At 48.6% G+C, this 21,940-nt stretch overlaps 1 protein-coding gene across 1 annotated transcript in view; it reads left to right on the top strand.

The window, feature by feature from the left end:
- The window catches only part of PCSK4 (proprotein convertase subtilisin/kexin type 4), a gene marked incomplete at both ends in the record, with an annotated part of 193,199 nt that overhangs the window by 471 nt on the left and 170,788 nt on the right, over window positions 1-21,940 (top strand). The window lies entirely within an intron of this gene.

Here is a 21,940-nt window from a genome sequence, read left to right on the forward strand (position 1 = left end):
CTCTCTCATCCCCCCTCTCTCTCTCATCCCCCCCTCTCTCTCTCTCATCCCCCCCCCTCTCTCTCTCATCCCCCCCTCTCTCTCTCTCCCCCCCCTCTCTCTCTCTCTCTCTCTCTCTCTCTCTCTCTCTCTCTCTCTCTCTCTCTCTCATCCCCCCCCCTCTCTCTCTCTCATCCCCCCTCTCTCTCTCTCTCTCTCTCATCCCCCCTCTCTCTCTCTCTCTCTCTCTCTCTCATCCCCCCTCTCTCTCTCTCTCTCTCTCTCTCATCCCCCTCTCTCTCTCTCTCTCATCCCCCCTCTCTCTCTCTCTCTCTCTCTCTCTCTCTCTCATCCCCCCTCTCTCTCTCTCTCTCTCTCTCTCTCTCTCTCTCTCATCCTCTCTCTCTCTCTCTCTCTCTCTCTCTCTCTCTCTCTCTCTCTCTCTCTCTCTCATCCCCCTCTCTCTCTCTCTCATCCCCTCTCTCATCCCTCTCTCTCTCTCTCTCTCTCTCTCTCTCTCATCCCCTCTCTCTCTCTCTCTCTCTCTCTCTCTCTCTCTCTCTCTCTCTCTCTCATATCCCCCCTCCCCCTCTCTCTCTCATCCCCCCCCTCTCTCTCTCTCTCTCTCTCTCTTCCCCCCCCTCTCTCTCTCTCTCTCTTCCCCCCCTCTCTCTCTCTCTCTCTCTCTTCCCCCCCCCTCTCTCTCTCTCTCTCTCTTCCCCCCCCCCTCTCTCTCTCTCTCTCTCTCTCTCTTCCCCCCCCCTCTCTCTCTCTCTCTCTCTCTTCCCCCCCCCTCTCTCTCTCTCTCTCTTCCCCCCCTCGGGAGATCTCAGGGGTTCATGCTGGGACTTGTAGTCCTTCCATTTTGGAGGGTGTCGCATCCGTTAAAAGGGAGTGGGACAATTTACATGGGGGGGGCGCCCAATTTTAGTCTTGCCTAGGGCAGCACAAAGCCAAAATACACCACTGGTTCACACTGGTGGATCCCGTTCACCATTTCAGGTCCAAAATGTTTGCTGAATTCCGACCAAAAGATGCACACGAATTTCCTGCAACCGCTTCACAGCTGTCCCAGAGCTGTGTGAACTGCTCCATTGAGAGTCGTGTTCTATCAGAATAGCGCTACCTATCGGATTCTGCAACCGCAAGTGACGTTCGAACGAGAACAACTTAATGCGCATGCGCCATGTGTTCCAACATTGCCGCTATGCGTTCCAATAGGTTTCCCAATGTGACGGAACACGAAGCAACTGAAGATTTCTTCTTCCACCCACGCTAGTCTTGAATTCTACATTTATTTTTGCAGTAAACTCCCCTTATATGCTGAAATAGACTATTTCACCATATAATCAGTTTGTTGCTGAGCGGTGCGGGGTGTGCCAAGATGGCTGTCACCACCTTCTACATGCAGGTTTTTCGCTATATTTACTATTTTACAATAATAATAGAAAGTTAATGCTGTTATTCAGTATAGAAGGTGAGTTTACTACTAAAATAGATGTAAAATTTAAGAGTTGCGTGGGTGTAAGGAGATGTGCGCCGCTGCCTTATGTTCTGTCACATTAGGAAATCTATTGGCACACACAGCGGCCATGCTGGAACGCATGCGCAGTAAGTTGTTCTCGTCTGAACATCATTTCCGGTTGCAGAATCTCCTAGGTAGCGGTATTCTGATAGAACACTGGTCACAGTCTCCTGTGGGGAAATCCACATCCAATTTGCACCAGTGTGAACCTGGCCTTCCAAAAAAATACCCAAGGGGGCCTTAGTAGATATTCAAACAACTGTAGCTTTGTTCATTGATTTTATTGTCCTACCTATAGTCCATTTGGGCCCCCTGAAGCCTGGCTGAAAATAGAGATGGGCTCAGGCAGGTTCGGGATCTCAACCCACCTGCCTGATCCCGCCAGGAAGTTGGCACTGCACACCACCAATCGCAGGCAATGAGACATTTTCAGATCTGTGCAGCTGCGGACTGGGAAGTGTCTCACTGCCTGTGATTAGCAGTGTCCGCTTTCTGGTGGGATCGGGCAGGTGGGTTGGGACTCGGATTCCGAACACGCCTGAGCCTATCTCTCCCTTGTTGCTAGAATTTGAAAACCATTGGCTTTTACTCCAATAATTGTTGTAATGTGCGTCTTAATGGTTTTTGCATTTTGGCAATGGGGCAAGATGTGGAGGTTCCTGACTGGGAGCCTTTTAGCTAGTCTTCCAGGGGGGCCCAAATGGCCTAGAGCAGGGATTCCCAAACTACGGCCCTGCAGCTGTTGCAGATCTACACATCCCATGAGGCATTGTAAAACTCTGACATTCACATACATGACTAGGCATGATGGGAATTGTAGTTCCTGAACAACTGCAGGGCCGCAGTTTGGGAATCCCTGGCCTAGAGAAATGTTTTTGCATAATGGAAGTGATGGGTCCTCTTTATGGAGGCATCAGGGATCTATTAAACCCCTAATGTTATATAGAAAAGTGATGGCAGAAAAAAGAGTAGTCCATCAAGTCTGCCTATTTATTTTTTCTTTTGTTTTTTTGTGGGGTTTTTTTTTTTTTTTGTAGATCTATGTTTGTCCCAAACATGTTTGAAGCTGTTGACTGTCTCACTACCCTGTTGCCCATGGACCCCGCTGAAGCATGAAGGAATGACAGCCCAAACTATAAGGCCGGTTCATGTATGTGCAAATTGGATGCATGTTTCCCTGCATCTAATTCACATTATTTTTATTTATTTCAGGTACTTATATAGCGCTGTCAATTTACGCAGCGCTTTACATACACATTGTACATTCACATTAGTCCCTGCCCTCAATGAGCTTACAATCTAAGGTCCCTAACTCACATTCATACTTACACATAGTAGGGCCAATTTAGACTGGATCCAATCAACCTACCAGCATGTCTTTGGAGTACCCGGAGGAAACCCACGCAGGCACAGGGAGAACATACAAACCCCAGGCAGGTAGTGTAGTGGTTGGAATTCGAACCAGTGACCCTTTTTGCTGCTAGGTGAAAATGCAAACCACTACACCACTGGAGCCGGTTGACACAGGCTCAGGGTGGCCGCGGAGTGGATTGCAACAGGTTCCTGGGCGTAGTGGGTCCGGTTCAGGCGCAGATTAAGGCAAAAATTTGAAACTGAACCGGTGAACAGACACGCACCTGCACCCCACACAAATGTGAACCCGACCTAAAGGGAAGAAATCCTTGTCTGTACAGTGACATCTACTGTCCTGGGTCTGCAGGAGGGGCAGTGGTGGCAGGGTAGGGGAAACTGTGGCCGGACCATGGTTTTATACAGTGGTAGGATTATAGTTTTATCTCTGGAATATATCCCCTTCCTTATGCATGCCAATATTCTGCCGGCTTTGGCAGCTGCAGCCAGACATTGCATACTATTGCTCAGTCTATCTTCTAGGACTCCCAGATCTTTCTCCATTCTTGATTCCCCCAGAGGTCCCCCCCCCCCCCCAACTGGTATTTTGCGTTTGATTTTAGTCCCAAAGTGAAATACCTTACACTTCTCCACATTAAACCTCATTTGCCAAGTAGTTGCCCACTCTGTTACTTTGTTCACATCATGATGCAGAAATCTTACAGAATGACCTGAAGTTATTGCCCTGCTTAATTCTGTGTCATCTGCAAAAACTGAGATTGAGCTAATGATCTTGTTCTCAATGCCATTTATGAATAAATTGAACAGGACTGAGCCTTGGGGGACCCCACTTATCACTCCAGACCAGTCTGACTATGCGTTATTTATTACCACTCTTTGGACATGCCCCTTTAACCGGTTTTCTATCCAAGAGCAAACCTTGTGGTCTAAGCCTGCAGACCATATTTTGTAAATTAATCGTTTGGGAGGGACTGTATCGAATGCCTTAGCAAAATCTAGATACGCCACATCCACAGGTCTCCCCCCTATCTAGCTCACAGCTCACCTCCTCGTAGAATGTTAACAGATTGTTCTGACAAGAACGTCCTATAGAAAAAATAATATATTTAATTGTTAAACAGAGACCCTAGAGAATAAAATGGCGGCCGTTGCAATATTTTTTGCCGCACTGTATTTGCACAGTGGTCTTTCAAACGCAATTTTTTGGGGAAAAAATTACACTTTATTGAATTTAAAAAAAAAACAAAACTAAGCAGTAAAGTTAGCCCAATTTTTTTGTATAACGTGAAAGGTGTTACGCCGAGAATCGTGATTTTTTTTTTTTTTTTTCTAAGCAAAAAAAATCGTTATTCTCATTTTATTCAGAATTGTGCAGCTCTAAAACCAATCCATATACCCTTATTAGGTATTCTGATAAACATTTTTGGTAAAAAAAAAAAAATCCTATTGGCCTAAATTGATGAAGAAATTGTATATATTTTTTGTATTGGGTATGTTTTATAGCAGAAAGTAAAAATCATTGTTTCTCTTACGTCCTCCGACAGTCGCCGCCTCTTCATATTCGTCACATATGGGGTATTAGACTTTGCTCCGAAGGAGTAGCTAGGCAACAGAATATGTTAACATTAAAGCTTTTAACATATCCCACCCTCAAGGGGTGGTCCCCTCAGTCAATACCCTCCTACTTCCTGCAACCATATCTCAGTTTCAATGTCTAGCTTGTCAGGAGTGGCTGGCTCTCTCTGTGCTGGGGCTTTGTGCCCCAGACTCTTTCTTCTTTTTTGATTTTTTGTTTGAGTTTTCTCTCTACCTTTACTTAGCTGTTCTTTTTGTCAGCGTTAGTTCTTCGGATGAAGAGGATCATGCGGGCTGGGTCTCGGGCTGATCCCCCTGGTCGCAGGTCGTGGGTCAGTGGCTTCCCAGCCTGCCATCGAGCGTTCAGCCAGGTAACGCTCCTGGCACAGTGAACGACCCATCCCTGTTCGGTGCAGGGATGATTGGTGAGGTGGCTACCTCACTGGACGCTGTGCGGTTTCTTAACCCCCATTCTGTGCGTCTTGTATGCGACTCTCCCTGCCTCATGTGCAGCGGCTTGTTCGCCTGTGCGTGTCCCCCACGCCATTGTGAGGTAAGTGTATCTATGTGGGGACCTGTCTGTCTGGGGGGGTGTCAGTCTGGGACTGTGTAACCTGCCTCTGTTCACACTGTTTGTCTCCCTATCACTCGGCTGCATGCTGTGGGCTGCAAGGGGGGGGGGAGCTGTGTGACACTGTGTGTGTCAGCCTTGTCAGTGTGAGAAGCTGTGTGCTGTGGGGCATGTTTTTGGGCATGTTTGGGCACTATACAGCGATCGCTGCGGCGATCTGACATGTTTTTTTTTTATAATGACATGTGTGCATTACTGTACTGTGGAGCGGCGGTTTCGGCGCCAAACAGCGCCATTTTGCCTACACTCGCTCCGGCCGCATGTTCTACATGCATGGCGGCCATTTTCTTGTAGCCTCCCATAGGCTTTCATAGAGCGCCCTGGCAGCATCACTTCCTCTTCTCCATGAACACCAATCGAGGCAGCAGCAGCGGCGAGGGTCTCCTCAGGTTATATCCTTCCTATCCATTGCCTGTGTCAGTTTTATTGTCCCTGTGGGGGTCTCATTGTGCTTGTGTGTGGTGCGGTGGGCTGCGCTCGCCGCGCTTGTTAAAGGGGCAGTTAACCCTTTCTTATCCGGCATTTGTAATAGGGGCAATGGATTCTCAGGAGGGCAAATTTCCTACCGCCTTGGTGGAAAGCTAGGGGACCGCTGTTTCCCCCCCAGGGGGGGATTTAGCCACTATTGTGGCTGGCCTTGCTGCTCAGGTGCAGATGCTGGTGGCTGCTCAATCTACTAAAAGACCCAGAGTTTCTCTTTCCTCTGATTCTGAGGGTGAAGGTGATGGGGCTGTTATGGCGGGGGCCTCCTTATCGGGGTCCCGCTCCTCCCTGGATCTAGTGGGGTCCGAGGTGGAGGCTGAAGTTGAAGGGGTTGATAATTCTCCCCCTGGCTCGCCTGAAGAGCTTGCAATCATGGATGAATGGATTGCTTCCATAAAACAAACGCTGTTGCAGGATGAAGTGTGTCCCCCCGCTGCCTTAGCGGCTTAGGGGACGCAGAGAAAACGCAGGACGCCGCAGGCTTTTCCCTGCAATGATGATTTTCAGCGCGCTGTTAAGGAACAATGGCGCAATCTGCGCAAACCTTTTGCTGTACCAAGTAGGTTCAAGCTGCGTTATCCTTTCTCGCCTTCCACTGATGAAAGGTGGTGTGTACCACCCCCAGTGGATCACGCTATTGCGGTTTTAAACAAATCCACTGCGATTCCTGCAGAGGATTCCCCTGTGTTCCGTGATGCCACGGATAGGAGATTGGAGTCTCTTGCCCGTCATACTTATTCTGTTACAGGTTCTATGCTTAAGGCTCTGTTTGCCTCTCTCATGGCGGCCCAGGCGGTCGCAAGTTGGACGCAGATGCTTAGGCGCGTCCTAGTGGCCGATTCGGCCTCGCCGGCGACCCTGGATATGGTGGATCAAATCCACCAGGGTGTCATGTATCTGTGTGATGCGGACTTGGACCTAGTCCCGTTGGCTGCACGTGTGCACAGCGTGGCGGTGTTGTCTCGCCGCCTGGTTTGGTTGAAATGTTGGTCGGTGGACCAGTCTTCACGTAAGACCTTAGCCAATCTGCCTTATGATGGGTCTCGCCTTTTTGGGGAGTCCTTGGATGTGTTGATTAAGGGGATCACCGGAGGTAAGAGCACTCTCTTGCCCCATTTCCCCAAGGCTTAGGGGGCTTCTGGGAAGAAGCATGCTAATTTTCGGCCCCCTCAGGGGTCCTTTCGTGCCTTTCGGTCGCACTACAAGGGCAAACCGCTCAAAGGTCAAGGCTCTCAGAAGAAGCCCTGGTCTGGAAAACAGAAGTCCGGTCAATCCGGATCCGCAGCCCATAACAGTGCGGCCTGAAGGGGCGCCCTCACCCAGTTTTGGGGTGGGGGGACGCTTGCTCGGTTTTCTTCAGCCCTGGTTGGCCCGCGTGCGGGACAGATGGGTTCAGGAGATCGTTCGATCTGGTTACAAGATCGAGTTTCTCTCTCGGCCGGAGAGCAGATTTTTTCCCTCAAATCTTCAACTGTCTCCAGAGCGTTTATGGGACCTGCACCTGGCGGTGCGGGACCTGCGGGCTCAGGGAGTGGTAGTTCCGGTGCCTCATCGGGACAGATTTCGGGGGTTTTATTCCAATCTGTTCACCGTGCCCAGAAAGGGAGGGCAAGGTTCGTCCAATTCTGGACTTGAAGGCTCTGAACCGCTCTGTGCGGGTTCGCAAGTTCCGCATGGAATCCCTGCGGTCGGTGGTGGCTGCCCTGGTTCCGGGGGAATTCATGGCCTCCATCGATTTTGAAGGATGCGTATCTTCACATCCCCATTTTCGAGGGTCACCAGAGGTATCTTCGATTTGCCATTGCGGAGGATCACTACCAGTTCGTGGCGTTGCCCTTTGGTCTCGCCTCGGCTCCGCGGGTCTTCACCAAGGTGCTTGCACCGGTTCTGGCATTATTGAGGGCCCAGGGCATTTCTGTCCTGGGGTATCTGGACGACATTCTGGTTCGGTCTGCGACCAGCCAGGGTCTGGAGAAGGACCTGTCTGTCACGATGCAAACTCTGCAGGAGTTTGGTTGGACGATAAATTTTCCAAAGTCGACACTCGTCCGTCGGTTCGTCTTCCCTACCTGGGAATGATTCTGGACTCGGTGCAGGCGAAGGTCTTCCTGCCGGAAGACAAACTCAGAACTCTTCAGGAGGAAGTCAGGTCCCTCATGGACGTTCCGCACTCGTCTCTGCGGACGTGCATGAGATGTCTGGGTTTGATGGTCTCGGCCTTCGAGGCGATTCCCTTCGCCCAGTTTCACACGCGGGGTCTCCAAGCGGAGATCCTGTCCATGTGGGACGGGCGACCTCAATCTCTGGATCTTCAAATCTCGTTGAGTCATCGCACCAGAAGAGACCTTCTGTGGTGGCTCCAGTCCCCGATGGTGTCGGGGGGCAAGTCTTTTCGTCCTTTCGTCCTATCTCGTGGACGGTAATCACCACGGATGCCAGCCTGTCGGGCTGGGGTGGTGTTCTGGGTGTTCTGTCCGCCCAGGGAACTTGGTCGGAGGGGGAGTCTTCCCTTCCGATCAACATTCTGGAATTGCGTGCGATAAATCTCTGTCTTCATCGCTGGACGGACCGGCTGCAGGGCTGCCCGGTTCGGGTGCAGACGGACAATGCCACGGCGGTGGCCTACATCAACCACCAAGGGGGTACCAGGAGTGCCCGAGCGGCTCGAGAAGTGGCCGACATTCTGTCTTGGGTCGAGACTCATGTCCCGGCGATAACGGCGGTTCACATTCCGGGGGTGGAGAACTGGCAGGCGGACTATCTGAGTCGCCAGACCCTGGATCAGGGGGAATGGTCTCTCCACCTGGCTGTCTTCCAGTTGTTGTGCGCGAAGTGGGGTCTTCCAGATGTGGACCTGTTCACGTCTCGTCTCAACAACAAGGTGAGAAGGTTCGTGGCAAGGACGCGCGACCCTCGGGCAGACGCGTCGGACGCGTTAGTGGCCCCGTGGCATCAGTACAAGCTGATGTACGCGTTTCCACCGATTCAGTTGCTGTCCAGGTTCCTTCACAGGTTACACTCGGAACGCAGCACGGTGATTCTTGTGGCACCGGACTGGCCTCGCCGGTCCTGGTACGCAGACCTCGTGAATCTGGCGGTCGACGCCCCGTGGCGTCTGCCTCTTCGAGACGATCTCCTGTCTCAAGGACCGATATACCATCCTGCTTTACAGTCGCTGGCTTTGACGGCCTGGCTGTTGAGACCGAGGTCCTGAAGGAGAGGGGTCTCTCCCCAGAGGTCGTTCATACTTTGATCAACGCGAGGAAGTCTTCCTCGGGGAAGGTTTATTACCGTACTTGGAAGGCCTATTTTGCCTGGTGTGAGTCCAGGGGGTTTTCACCCCGCACGTACTCGGTTTCCCGAGTGCTGTCCTTCCTTCAAACGGGTGTCGATCAGCGTTTGGCGCTGGCTACGATAAAGGGTCAGGTGTCTGCGCTGGCCGTTCTGTTTCAACGTCCCGTGGCTTCCAACTCCTTGGTTGGCACTTTTGTTCAGGGAGTGCGGCATCTGGTTCCTCCTAGGAGGGATCCTCTGCCCCCTTGGGACTTGAATCTCGTTCTATCTGTGTTGCAACGTGCTCCTTTTGAACAGATCAGGGAGATCTCGTTGTCTATGTTGTCCAAAAAGGTCGCCTTTTTGGTTGCGATCACTTCGGCTCGCAGAGTGTCGGAGCTGGCGGCTTTGTCCTGCAAGTCTCCGTATCTGGTTGTTCATTTGGATAAGGTGGTCTTGCGACCTAATCCTTCTTTTCTTCCGAAGCGAGTTTCGGAATTCCATCTTAATGAGGATATTGTCTTGCCTTCGCTGTGCGCGAAGCCTAAACATCCTAAGGAAGTGAGATTACATTCTTTGGATGTTGTTCGGGCGATAAGGGTTTACCTTAAATCGACTGAGTCTTTTCGAAAGACGGACTCCTTGTTTGTTCTTCCAGAGGGTCCTCGGAAGGGCATGGCGGCGTCGGCCTCTACCATCGCCAAATGGATCAGGCAGACCATTGAACAGGCCTATGCCTTGCAGGGGAAGGTTCCCCCTGTGCCTGTGAAGGCGCACTCTACTAGATCTCTGAGTACGTCTTGGGCCTGTCGTCATGGGGCTTCTGTAGCCCAGGTGTGTAAGGCGGCGACTTGGTCGACCGTGCACACTTTCACAAAATTCTACAAAGTAGATGTTCAGGCATCGGCGGATGCTTCCTTTGGCCGCAAGGTTCTTAGTGCGGCAATTCCCTAGGGTCCCTTGTTGGGGACCTCTGGCTGTTGGGATAAGTTTTTTTTTTTTTTTTTTTATCCCCTGGTTATTTGTCTTTTCCTGGGTTGTTGCTCCTGTTGAGCAATTATTTTTCCTGTAGCCCAGCTGGTTTCCTTCCTTTGGTAAGGTTCCTTTCTTTGATGCGGAGACTGCGTTGCCTTTCGGCGCGGATGCGTTTCCCACCCCTCATGTTTGCACTGCTTTGGGACGTCCCCATATGTGACGAATATGAAGAGGCGGCGACTGTCGGAGGACGTAAGAGAAAACTGAATTTTTGTAAAATCTTACCTGTAAAATTCCTTTCTCTGAGTCGTCCGACAGTCGCCGCCCCCGCCCCTCTTTTGGGGTTTGGTTGTATACTCTACTGCTATTCCACTGAAACTGAGATATGGTTGCAGGAAGTAGGAGGGTATTGACTGAGGGGACCACCCCTTGAGGGTGGGATATGTTAAAAGCTTTAATGTTAACATATTCTGTTGCCTAGCTACTCCTTCGGAGCAAAGTCTAATACCCCATATGTGACGAATATGAAGAGGCGGCGACTGTTGAAGGACTCAGAGAAAGGAATTTTTCAGGTAAGATTTTACAAAAATTCAGTTTTTTGTTAAAAAAAATAAAAACCGCAGAGGTCATCAAATACCAACAAAAGAAAGCTCTATTTGTGTAGAAGGTGGAGGTTCCCCATCCGGTGAGGACTGTGCGGAAGCTGGGAACAGCGTGGCAAGGGCCGACATACAAGCAGAGGAGACACGCTCCCTACATTTAAGCTCTGGTCCTTCCTGAGTTTGATATGAGACATGGAGTGACTACCCTCACTACTATGTCACTATACATTGCCTTTCTGAGCTTCCCAAAACGCACAGTCCTCCTCGTTAAAGAATTCTCTATGGAAATTGAGATATGTGCCTGATTACTATATGTACAGTGTCTGAATGCAACTCAAGACCCAATGTTATATTGTGTTGATATTGCAAAAATAGAAGGACTTATCTGAGATGTACAAAAGAAATGATATGCTCCAGATGAAGCTTTTTTGTCTAAGAAAGCGAAACATGTCGAGCAAAGGTCATATATTACATGGTGAATGTTAACTTATATTTTCAGTCGACCCTGCTGACCGGCACCATACTGCTTGGGTGTCCGTCGGCGGTTCTTCTGATAACAAGCAATACGTTTCCAAGGATTATATGACTACTAATGATCTTGTACTTTGAACTGTATGTAAACCGACTTTTATAAGTTCTATGCACTGAGATATTGTACAACATAGACCATTGTTATGTGGTCTCACTGTGTCCTTAATACACAATCATTTGTCTGTATTTTTCTATGATTTTAAAATATTTAGTCTTGTATTGAATAAAAGAAATCTTTTTAACAAAACTTTTGTGCCCGAAATCTCTGTTTCCCAATCCTTCCAAATGTAATTGATCAATTGAGGATAGGGGCACACCCTAAATTGGATACGTCATGGCCAAGATGGCTGCTATCTGTGGACACATGACTTATAAAATAATTCTAATATTTGTGTAGAAGAAAGAGGACAAAAATGTTATTTGGGTTCAGTGCCGCACGACCGTGCAATTGTCAGTTAAAGTAATGCAGTGCCGTATTGCAAAAATGGCCTGGTCAGGAAAGGGGAAAAACCTTCAGGGGCTCAAGTGGTTAAGGGAATTCCCTGGGGACCCCCAGGTCACCAGAACTAGTGTGAAATTTCCCCCATTACATTTCTAGGAACAACCCAAAATCTAGGATTTCCTTTCACTTTCGACAATAACAGAAACCAGGAGAATAGAGGGTAAAACGGGGGCACAGACCGCAATAATAACTGACAGGTAATCTAATCCCTCTCCACACCATCCAAAAAAAAAAGAGTTTTGACTTTAACCACTTGCCCCTGGAAGATTTACTCCCTTCATGACCAGCCCATTTTTTGCAGTTCGGCACTGCAGTGTTTTAACTGACGATTGCGAGGTCATGCAATGCTGTCCACAAATTAAATTGATATGTTTTCTCCACAAATAGAGCTTTCTTTTGGTGTTGTTTGATAGCTACTGGGTTTATTTTTTTTTTTAAGATTTAACCAAAAAAGAACGACAATTTTGAAAAAAAAAAATGTTTTACTTTTATAAAACCAATAAAAAAAATCGAATTTCTCCTTTCGTTCATTGACAGACACAGCTCCAGAATCTTCTTAACCATTGGGTTATGCTGCCCCCTACAGGAGTAGGACACTAGGCAGAAAAAAGCTTTACCATACCTATGGGGCAGTCCCAGGGGATATACTCCCACGCTCTATATGCATTCAGTTTTTTCTGCCTAGTCAGGAGTAGGGGGCCTAGTTCTCTGCTGGGATCTCTGGTTCTAGCATTTTTTCCTTTCTAAATATAATTTTTTCCTCGTTATTTTCCTTTCCTGTGAGAACTACAATCAACTGCTGGACTGCATATTTTAGATCCTTAAGGTCTACCCAGCCTGGCCAGGGAGCATGCGCAGGCCTCAGCTCCACACTAGGTCAGCCCTGACATAGCCCCACTGGACGTGGCCTGGCCTGCGAGTTAAACGTCTTTCGAGGGCGCATATGACCTGGTTCTGGCCTGAGTCGCTGATGGTGCGGTGGTCGGACCGGAGCGGTGCCCACCTGGTTCCATGGTGTGGTAAGTAGTGTCCCTCCCCCCCACTCCCCTGGTGGTCTTTTGGGGTGGACGTGGGCCCCACCCTGGGATGGTCGAACTCCCAGGTTCCCCTCCCTTCCCCCCAGCCCCTCTAAACGGTCACTGTGGGCCTTTCGGATCCCCCCCCCCTCCCCAGGTGTGGTTGATTACTGGCTTTGCAACATGCTCCTATGGGGGGGTTGGCTGTAGTTGCTGCTGGCTGAGCTGCTAAAGCTGACCGGCTGCTGCCCTGGTTTTTCCTGGGGTGCAACGGGGGGTGTTGAGCAGGGTTCCATCCTGGGGGTTGGTGACTAGGGCAGGGATGTCCTCGGGGTCCCTTGGTGGTTGTTGGGCTGGGGGAGTGCGACCGGATCTGGCCTAATATTTAGGCTGCGGCTTTGCCGCCTACTCAGCGGAACCTATGTGAAACGGCCCCTGTGAGGATGGCTGAACCCACCGCCTCCCATAGGGGCATCCGCCTTACCCTCCGCTGCCCTGGGTGGTCGGATCTGTTGGGGCTTGCACATCCTGGTGGCAGGGCACAGTCAAAATTTAGGCCGCGGCCTGCAGCCCACTAGGCCATGCGGACGAGTTGGGCCCTGCTGTTGGGGGGGGGGGGGGGGGTAGCAGCCTCAGTGGGTCTAGCTGAAGCTTCCAACACCCCCCTCTTCTGGACTGAGGTTCTGCGCTATTTGTGGCTGGGCCCCCACAAAAATTTAGGCTGTGGCCTGCTGGGCCTTATGGTCAGCTTGGCACACCCCTTGAATCGGGTGGCACCGCGGGGGCACTTCATTTTTAGTGACAGTCTTGCAGGCATTATTGTGTGAGCAGGGGTACCCTGCCTGCACGTCCGCATCACGGTGGGCAGCCAACCATTAAGGGGTGCTATGTTCTATTGTGTCCTCCTTGGTGGGCTCTTAAGGCGCCCCCCCCCCCCCCTTTGTCTTTTGCGGTCTCATAGGTGGTCCATTTGTGGACCCTTGGCCAGCGTCCCCTTGCAGGATCGCAGTCGGTGGTCTCCCGTGATATGTTTCGGGGTGAGCTTAGTATGTAGCGACCCTACTGGGTCTGCGTCCACGCACTTCGAGTGCTCTGTTAGTGAGGATGATTCCTCTCCTACTGCAGCCACCCCTGAAACAGCGCTGGTGGATGCACTGATTGTATCAGTGTGGGCAACTTTTAAAATTAAGGATGCAGCTGCTGCTGTGTCGGAGGCGCTGGTTCCCGCAGCCCCCCAAAATCGGCAAAGGTATTCCCTTTTCCTGCCTATTTTGACAAAATTGTCACGAGTCAGTGACCTAAACACAATGGGTCGGTGCTTAAGCATTTTGCTAGACAGTATCCCTTTGAAGAGCCCCTGTTAAAGTGGACAGTTCCACCTTTGACAGGAGAGCTGAGATTTTGGCCCGCCACATGTTTACTGTGGCCAGTTTGTTCCTTGGGCCGGTGTTCACCATAGCATTGGTGTCCTAGACTTTAACAGAGTGGGCAAGCTTTTGTGCCAGGATCTGGAGGGGGAACAGCTTCCCCCTGCCCTTGCGGAGCTGGTGTACCAGTTGGTCCTGGGGTTACAGTTTGTCTGTGATGCCTCTGGATGCGGCTTCCTTAGTTTCTAGGCTGTTTGTGACAGCAGTGGTCCTTCGATGCATGATATATAAATAATTTAAGGGTCTTACGGGGGGAAGAGTACTCTTCTTCCACAGACTGCCAGGGGCAAGGAGTCTCGTCGCAAACGTGGACCCTTTTTTTTTTTTTCTCAGCTCATATGCAGTCTTATCGTCTTTCAGGATCTCAAGACAAAGGATCTAAGTCTGTCAGGAAGACCTCTGGAGGTTCCAAGAGGACCTGGTCTGGTAAGCCGAGAGTGGGTTCCTCCAGACCTGCAGACAAGCCCTCTTCTGCCTGAAGGGGCACCCTCACCGTGTCTGAGGTGGAGGGACGTCTTTGCTTCTTTCCGGATCCATGGACCTCCCTGATTCAAGATGGGGGGTCCAAGAGCTGGTTCGGTCCGGCTACAAGATTGAGTTTCGGTCTTCTCCTCCAGTGGAGTTCTTTCCTTCCAACCTGTGTTTGTCTAAAGACCGCCTGCGGGTTCTCTTTGAGGCAATGCAAGACTTTCTATTACAAGGGGTGATTGTTCTGGTTACAAAATCATAACATTTTAAAGGTTCCTAGTCAAACCTGTTTACAGTTCCCAGGAAGGAAGGCAAGGTACGGCCAATCCTGGACCTCAGGGCTTTGAAACGCCTTGTACGGGTACAGAAGTTCAGAATGGAGCCCATTCATGCGGTAGTGGCATCCCCACATCAAAGGACGCTTACCTTCATATTCCAATATGTGTTGGTCATCCCCGTTTCCTCCGCCTTGCTATGGGCGAGAAGCCTTATCAATTCATGGCATTACCCTTTGGTCTTACCTCAGCTCCTCGGGTATTCACAAAAGTGTTGGCCCCGGTGTTTGCATTGCAGTGGCCAATTGCGGTAGTGGGTACCTGGACGCTCTTCTTCTCCGACTGCTCTAAAGGACAACCTGGAAATTACTGTACGGACTCTGCAGAAGTTCAGTTGGAAAATGAACTTCCAAAAATCTTCTGTGGTTCCGTCAACCATGTTGGACTATCTGGGTCTGACTCTGGACTCGGCTTCAGCCAGGGTTTCTTCCAGGGGAAAAAACTCCAAAAGCTGCAGGGTGAGATTTGGCTCCTGTTGTCCAGCAGTCGGTCATCTTTCAGGCCTTGCATGTGGTTGCTATGCCTGGTGTCTACCTTTTTGAGGCGGTTCCGTTTGCACAGTTCCACTAGAGACCTCTAGTCTGCAAAGGAAGATTCTTGCCAAGTGGGACAAGAATCCACAGTCTCTAGACAATCTGCTCCTGTTAAGCCGGGATACGAGAGGGTCCCTGATATGGTGGCTTCGTTCTCCGGCACTTTGACAGAGCACATCCTTCCTTCCCCTATACTGGTCTCCACGGTTGCCAGCCTGTCCGGGTGGGGAGGCGTTTTGGGCACGGATGTGCTTAAGGGGTCTGGACTCTGAAGGAGTCAAGACTATCGATCAGTATACTGAAACTTCGGGCGATAAGATTTGTCTGGCTCATTAGACAAATCGCCTTTAGGGGTGCCCGGTAAGAATTCCATGGGACAATGCCATGGCTGTGGCGTATGTCAATCACCAAGGGGGCACAAGAGGTGTCTTGGCGGCTTGGGAGGTAGCTGGCATTCTAAGGTTCAGCTGTGTCTCCAGTGAGGAACTTCCGCAGTGCACCTGTTGGCCTCTCGTCTCAACAGGAAGGTACATAGATTTAGGCAAGGTCTCTGGATCCTCTGGCTGATCTTCCATCCTGCTTTACAGTCGTTGGCCTTAAAGGCTTCGCTGTTGAAAGTCAGGTGCTGAAGGATAGAAGGTTGTCTGAATCGGTAATTCCCACGCTGTTAAAGGCTAGAAAATCTACTTCTACTTTGCGCCTGGAAGACCTACATTGCGTGGTATCTTTTGGGGGTCATTCCCGTTCCCAGGTTTTTGGCCTTTGCGGTCTTCTTTTACCGTCCTTTGGCTACGCATTCTTTGGTTTGCACCTTTTTATTTACGGGGTTTGCCATTTGGCTCCCCCAGTTAATTTTCCATTGCCTCTATAGGGTCTCAATTTGGTGCTGTCAGTTCTCCAGTAACCGCCTTTCAAAAATTTTCGCGAGTTTTCTCTACGTACATTGTCCCAGAAGGTAGCCTTCTTGGTGGCTATTATTTCTGCACGCAGGGTGTCGGAGCTGGCGGCGTTGTCTTGTTGTTCACCTTACCTGGTGGCTCACAGAGATAAAGTGGTGCTTTGCCCTTGTCAGTCTTTCCTTCCTAAGGTTTTTTCTGGTTTCCATCTGAATGAAGACATTGTGTTGCCTTCTCTGTGTCCTAAGTCTAAACATCCTAGGGGGATTGCCTAGCACTCTCTGGATGTGGGTTGGGCGTTCAGGGTGTACCTTACAGCAACCAAGTAGTTTAGGAAATCAGTATTACTGTTTGTTCTTACGGATTGACCTCGCAAGGGGTTGTGGTATCGTCTGCCACGACCATTTGCAGATGGACAAGACAGACGGTGGTGCAGGCCTATTCCATCAAGGGTCAGGTTCCTCTGTTCCCTGTTAAGGCACTTTCTAAGCTGGAGCTTAGTGTGTCTTGGTCATCGGTGATACAGGTTTGCAAGGCGGCCGCCACCTGGTCGTCTGTGCAACACTTTCACAAAATTTTATAAAGTGGATGTACTGGGATCTGCGGATGCCGCTTTTGGCCAGAAGGTTTTGCAGGCCACTGTTTGAGAGGACCTGGTTCTCTTTGAGTGAGAACCAACCCTCATGTTTTACACTGCTTTGGGACATCCCGATGGTTAAGAAAACTCTGGAGCTGTGTCCGTCAATGAACAAAAATTGGATTTTTGTCTTCCCGTAAAATCCTTTTCTCTGATGTTTCTCTGATGTTCATTGATGGACCAACCCCTCTTGAGTTGGGTTATTTTTCTTCTGACACTGCTTGCAACAAAACTGAATACCTATAGCAGAGTGTGTATGTGGGGGGGGGGTATCCCGGGGGATATCCCGGGGGGGGGGTATCCCTTGGGACTGCCCCATAGGTGTGGTAAAGCTTTTTCCTGCCTAGTGTCCTACTCCTTTAGGGGGCAGCATAACCCAATGGTTAAGAAGATTCTGGAGCTGTGTCCGTCAATGAACATCAGAGAAGGATTTTACGGTAAGCAAAAATCCAATTTCTTCATAAATTTAGGCCAAAAATGTATTCTGCTACACATTTTTGGTAACAAAAATAATAAATCCCAATAAGCATATCTTCATTGGTTTGTGTGAAAGTTTTTTTTATAGGGTTTAAAAACACACATCTTCTTCATTTTGATGAATTTGGCTTGCAGCTAGTGAAAACCCAGAAATTTTGGCTAACTAAAAACTATTTCCATGGACAGTATAATATGCACTCATTACTTGGTTAGGGCTGCATCAATGCGGCGTGGTATAGAGGCTGCTCTGACTTTGGACTTGATAAAAGACAGTGGACCAACACCAGCAGATGACATGGCTCCCTAAATCATTACTGACTGTGGAAACTGCACACTGGACCTCATGCAACTTGGATTCTGTGCTTCTCCACTCTTCCTCCAGACTCTGGGACCTTGATTTCCAAATGAAATGCAACATTTCCCACAGTCTGTGATGATTTGGGGAGCCATGTCATCTGCTGGTGTCGGTCCGCTGTGTTTTATCAAGTTCAAAGTCGGCGCAGCCATCTACCAGGAAATTCTAAAGCACTTCATGCTTCCTTCTGCTGACCAGCTTTTACGGGAGATGATTTCATTTTACAGCAGGACTTAGCACCTGTCCACACTGCCAAAAGTACCAATACCTGGTTAATGATCATGGTATCACTGTGCTTGATTGGCCAGCAAACTTGCCTGATCTAAACCCCATAGAGAATCTGTGGGGTATTGTCAAGAGAAAGATGACACCAGACCCAACGATGCAGACGAGCTGAAGGGTTTTCTGAGATACTAAATTTTGGGTTTTCACTAGCTGTAAGCCATAAACCCTTAAAATTGAAGCCTGGGTTCACACTATTGCCAACACAGACATTGCATGTGATTCGCACCCCATTGCTGTGCAGATCACATGCGATGTCCTGTGCGATGCAAATTCAGCCATACAGTTTGTGTGGCTGAGGTCACTTTGCATTTACCCGATTCCTGTCCGAGTTCACACAATGAACTGCTAACCGATCTGGGGGTGTCATTAACTTTGTATTGACACTCGCAGCGGTTTGCATAGGGCAGTGTGAACTGTCTGCGAGTCCTATGCGATGCGGGAACCGGCACTGAAATCGCGTTGGTTCCTGTATCACAATAGTGTGAATCGGGACTAAAAAGAAATGCTTGAAATATATCACTCTGTGTTTAATGCACCTATATAAAAAGGAGCTTCACTTTTTTAATTGAATTACTGAAATTACCTTTTTGATGATATTCTAATTTTATCTTAAAATTATAAAATGTTTATTTTTTTTTTTTTAAATACTACTAGCGGCGGTGATCAGCAACTCATAATGGGACTGTGATAGTGCGGCGGGAAAAAAATATGACACTAACTGATATGGGGGGGGGGAGGAGACTGACTGACTCTGATATCACCAGTGACACTAGTACAATGATCAGTGCTCAAAATGTATAGTGGTTGACTTACTAAAACTGGAGAGTACAAAATCTTGTGCATGGTAGCCAATCAGCTTCTAACTTCAGCTTGTTCAGTTAAGCTTTGACAATAAAACTGGAAGCTGATTGGTTTCTGTGCAGAGCTGCACCAGATTTTGCACTCCCCAGCTTTAGTACATCAACCCCACACTGTTACTGTACTAATACTGGCAGGGAAGAGGCTAACATCTAAGGCGATCAAGGGATTAAATGTGTGCCTAACAATGTTTAGGGTGTTTACTGTGGTGATTTACTAAGAAATGTAAAAAAAATACATTGCTGCTGTCTATAGAGTCCTATGTTTACCGACACAGGGCTCTATTTTGTCATTCCCTGAGCTGATCAGCTAGTACCAGCCATAAATGTACAGGTACGTTATTGTGCCTGTATAAGCTAACCTTCCGGAGTAAATCTACTGCAGTGGGTCGGCAAGTGGCTAAAAATGATGACGTAGTGACACAGAACTAAACTCATTGGCTTAACTGATACAAAAGGGTGTATAGTAAGAATCAAAGATAGAGGCTCACATACACTAGCAGCGCTACAAATACTGATGTGCCCTTTAAAATGTGTATAATAAATTGCACCTTGTAATAGTTAATAATTTATAAATATAATTATAACACAAAGTCCCACCAGTGTGATAAATGTAAACAAATATTGCATATAAGCACAGAGTTCATGGAAATGCACTGGATAACTGCATCATAAATCCATAGATCTCCTAGATTGGTTTCAATCGTATCCGGACCACCGTCACCACACCTCCAAACGTGTCCCCCTAGGTAATGGAAACTCACCAGACCCTGGGTGAAAATCGGCCTTGTAAAGGATTCAATTCCTTGGCGTGGTGTGCAAAAACCCGGTAAAATACTCCAATGCCAAATGAACATTTGCACCTGAGCCTCAATGCAACATAAGTATGGCAAGTGTCATGAAAGCATGTGAGGAAAGAAGAGGGGGGGGACCAATCGTGTAATTCCATAAGACAACACTTTATTCCAAAAACCCCATTCCCCATGTATTGCACTCACACAAAATCAACTTGCTAGTAGCATGTAGAATATGAACTGGAAGTCTGTAGCATATCGGTGACTTACCGCTACCTCCGATCATCAGCGGGAGCCAGACACACGAAACGCCGACTTCTTCGTGACAGCTGATGGATGCGTGCTCGCGCCCTTACATGTTTCGTCACACCGGACTTCTACGGAGGGCGCGAGCACGCATCACCTCGCTCCCTTAATGTACATTCCCAGGTCGGAAGAAGACCGGATCGGAGATCGAGTGGGCGGACTTATTACCTAGAGCGCAAGCCTGGGATTGGTCCATATGTCCGTGGCATATCGCTGCGAGAGGCTGGCCGCTGATTGGTGGACGCTCCGGTCTTCTTCCGACCTGGGAATGTACATTAAGGGAGCGAGGTGATGCGTGCTCGCGCCCTCCGTAGAAGTCCGGTGTGACGAAACATGTAAGGGCGCGAGCACGCATCCATCAGCTGTTCCAGTTATCCAGTGCATTTCCATGAACTCTGTGCTTATATGCAATATTTGTTTACATTTATCACACTGTTGGGACTTTGTGTTATAATTATATTTATTAACTATTACAAGGTGCAATTTATTATACACATTTTAAAGGGCACATCAGTATTTGTAGCGCTGCTAGTGTATGTGAGCCTCTATCTTTGATTCTTACTATACACCCTTTTGTATCAGATGTTTTATTGATAGCGGCTGTTTTTAGTGTATTTGGCATTTTAATAATTTTTTTAGCGCTGGGTGAGTAGGTTATCCATCACTTACTCCTTTTTTTACGTTGATTTTTCATTGGCTTAACTATTTCCAAAATACAGGGCATGAATAACTGTCACAGCTGGTTGTGCTCTCAAACTGTTAAGCCATCAAATGGCTGGTGTCCTAACTGCTCTGTGCAGTACCATGGCAACTGCAAATTAAACCGAGGATACAATGGCAGCTTCCTTGGCTGTAAAGGATAGGAGGGTTTAGTTCTGGTTTAAAGCAGAAATATACTGACCTCTGCACCATCAATGTTGCTTCCCGGAGCTCTTCGTCTGGTCAGTGATATCTTCAGGCTTTTGGATCTCAATCACCAGCCGTTTTCATTAGGCGGGCAGGGATGATGTTACTTCTGCACATGCGCTGGAGTTTTGTCGTATTCAGCATTGCTGAATTTGTACAATGAGCTATGCGTGCGCGGCTCACTGTACAGGGGTGGACAGGCGGGTAACTAACTTTAATGCAGTTAAGTAGATCTGCACGATTAATCGTTAAAGAATCGCAATCTCGATTCCACCCCCTCACGATTTAAAACTGCATGTCCTCAATTCCTACTGAGCCATTCTCTGCTCACTCACAGCTGTCAAAAACATAAATAAATAAACAGCCCCAGCAAATGTTTATCAACATTGTTAAGGCTACTAAGATAACTATAAACAAAATTCTTTACAATGCTTCTTTTTGTTCTTTTAGATCAAAGGAATGAACTTCCGTCTACTTTAACATGTCATACATGTAGGTCTTTTCTGTCATTCAAGAAGTCTGGCTGAAATTATTACATTATTACATCCTTTTGCAAAGAGCGATCCCTTACAGCCTCTTTTTCAGTCCCCTGCCAGCGCTATCTGCTCATCCTTCCTCCAAATGCCCCCTTAAGCTGGGTGCTAAGGGTACCAGTGTGGGTGCACTCAGGGCCGTCTTTAAGGCTTGGCAAAAGGGGAAGCTGCCCCGGGCCCAGTTGTTGTTGGGCCTAAAGCAGCTGTCCCTTGAGCCTGCACTGCCTGAGAATAGCTGAGAAGTGGATTTGGGAGGGCCCACGAAAATGTTTGCCCAGGGTCCAATCAATACTAAAGACGGCCCTGGGTGCACTAACGAGCCGGGCCGAGTGAGCACTAGAAAGTCATGCTCAGCTCCCTTCTCACAGGAGTTTGCCTTACAGCAGAAGGAAGCTATGGCCCCACTGCTTGAAGAGTACTGGATCGGTAAATCTTTCTGATAAGTGTTTAGGGATGAAGGTGAGTAGATTAGGTAATAGGGAATTTTTTTTTTTTTTTTTTAACTTAATACAGATAATGGCATTAAGGTGAAAAACCTTTTTATTTTAGAGCCACTTTAACTTCAGTGCCTTCGGAATCCCCGATCGATGAGAAATGTGTGGCAGTAAGTGGAAGACTGCCAATTTCTGGCTGCAGACATTGTGGTAGAATGGACTTTAGCATCATTT

This window comes from Pelophylax lessonae (assembly GCF_965119305.1).
Source record: "Pelophylax lessonae genome assembly, chromosome: 1".
Lineage (NCBI taxonomy): Eukaryota > Metazoa > Chordata > Amphibia > Anura > Ranidae > Pelophylax > Pelophylax lessonae.